Raw genomic sequence first — 2,461 nt, 5'->3', positions numbered from 1 at the left:
GATTATTTAGGAGGCATTCCTAGAGGTGGGATTACTACACAAAGGGTATAATAATCCTTTTCCAGGTTGCTCCTGCATAGTCCTTGCTTTCCCAGTAACTCTTTGAAAGTCTTTTGTCCATAAAGTGGAAGAAATGAATGTATGGTCCTGACTGGTAGACTCTATTCTAATAATAACCACCTCATAGTTTATGAAGTTGAAAGAAAATAATGCTCTTGGTTCAAGCTTTCATTCAGTATTTATTGAACAGCCTCCACGTGCCAGATGTATCATGCTAGGTGTAGGAATGCAAACTTAGGTAAGACACAGGGGCTGCCCTCATGGGACTTGGAGAGAAAGAAGGGACATATAAGGGGTCAAAGACTGAGCTGTTATATATCTTCTAACGGAGGTATGCACAGAGTGATGTTTGAACCCAGATGAGCACTTAAATCATGTTGTATAGTGAGGCTTTCCCAAAGAGGTGGCGCCTAGATTCTGAGGGATCAGGATGAGGGGAAGACACAGCAGAGACGAGAGGATGTTTAGTGGTGGACATCACCGGTGTGAAGGGCCAGAGGCATGAAACAGCACGGGTGTGTGTGTGTGTGTGTGTGTGTGTGGGATGTGGATCAAGAACCCTAAGTCCGTGCAGCACAGCACAGAGAGGGAAACGGGGCCTTCAGGGAGGGGAAGTTGAGAGCACAGAGATAAACAAGACCCGTACGTGCCAAGAAACATGAACTTCATCCTCTGAACTATGAAGAGTCAATAAAGGACTTTAGGCTGGGGCCAGATGTGATAAGATTTGCATTTTGGAAAGCTAGTGGGGACGCTCAGTGGAGGATGAGTTGAAAGGGGACCAATCTTGAGGCCCGAAGAAAATGGCAGGGAGACTGATCGCGGTGATCCCTGGGAGAAATGGTGCGCTGAACCGACTTTGTGCAGGTTGAGAATGCGACAGGTGGCGAAGAAGAGAAAAGGTTAAGTACTCCGAGTGGCCTTGACCACCAACAGTACTGTGGAAAATGTGGGCAAGGAGGAGCTCTAGGATGTGCAGGGCTTCAGGGGTAAGCTACAACGCGCTTCCCTTGGGTGAGCCGTGGAAACGGGTTTGAAGCAGCTGGTAAAGGACTTGTAGGTGAGCATGCTGAGTTCAAGGTGCTCGTGGACTTCTCGAAAGCTCGAGATGCAGGCCTGGAGCTCAGATAGGGCCAGTCCATAGGACACCGCGGCCAGCAAGGATTAGGTGGGGTCACCCCAGACAGTGCACATCAGCTGGAAAGCAGAGGGCTGAGGCTGCACCTAGGGAACCACCCACATTGAAGGGACAAGCAGAAAAAGGGGATTCCACAAAGGAACCTGAGAAGCTAAGGCCAGAAAGGCAAAAACAGAGAGGGCAGTGGCAAAGGAGATTTTCAGGGAATGAGGAGCATTCAGTTGTATTCTATCTCTTAGGGAAGTCAAATAAGATAAGGACAGAAAAGCTTCCAGTGCAGTTTGTAATCATAATAGGAACTGACAACGCCTAGCCAGTTCCAAATTCTTTATACATGCTAAATCATTTAATGTTCACAGTAACTCTGCCAGATAATTTCTTTCTGTCTTCGCACTTTACAGTTCAGGAAACTGAGGCACAGGGAAAGTTAAATAACTTGCATCAGGATTTGAACCCGCGGCAGGCTGAGTCCATAGTCCCTGTGTTTTTTTGTTTGTTTGTTTTTAAAGATTTTATTTTTATTTACTTGAGAGAGAGAGAATGGGAGATAGCATGAGAGGGAAGAGGGTCAGAGGGAGAAGCAGACTCCCCGCCAAGCAGGGAGCCCGATGTGGGACTCGATCCCGGGACTCCAGGATCATGACCTGAGCCGAAGGCAGTCGCTTAACCAACTGAGCCACCCAGGCGCCCAGTCCCTGTGTTTAATTACCGTGATAACTCACTTTCCTAGTTAACCTAGAGGTCTTTGTTGATTAAACATGTACTCTCACACTCAGACACACACACACACACACACACACACACACACACACACACACACTTAGAGTTTGTGGGGTCAGAATCCGGGCTGCAGTGGATTGAGCAATGCATTTGAAGTGAAGAGGTAGACCCAAGGATTATTGCTTGATAAGTTTTCAAGAAATCTAATGGTATAGGGGCACCTGGGTGGCTCAGTCAGTTAAGCAGCCAACTCTTGATTTTGGCTGAAGTCATGATCTCAGGGTCCTAGGATTGAGCCCCACATCCAGCTCCGCACAGAGCAGGGTGTCTGCTTGAGATCCTCTCTCTACCTCTGCCCCTTCCCCTGCTCACTCACACACTCTTTCTCTCTCTCAAAAAAAGAAAGAAAGAAAGAAAGAAAGAAAGGAAGGAAGGAAGGAAGGAAGGAAGGAAGGAAGAAAGAAAGAAAGAAAAAGAGAGAGAGAGAGAGAGAGAGAGAAAGAAAGAAAGAAAGAAAGAAAGAAAGAAAGAAAGAAAGAAAGA

Source organism: Callorhinus ursinus, unplaced genomic scaffold (genome assembly GCF_003265705.2).
Source record: "Callorhinus ursinus isolate GAN/ISIS: 27379988/994484 unplaced genomic scaffold, GSC_fseal_2.0 scaffold4, whole genome shotgun sequence".
NCBI classification, from domain to species: Eukaryota; Metazoa; Chordata; class Mammalia; order Carnivora; family Otariidae; genus Callorhinus; species Callorhinus ursinus.
The sequence above is the reverse complement of the archived record's forward strand: the minus strand, read 5'-3'. Positions refer to the sequence as shown.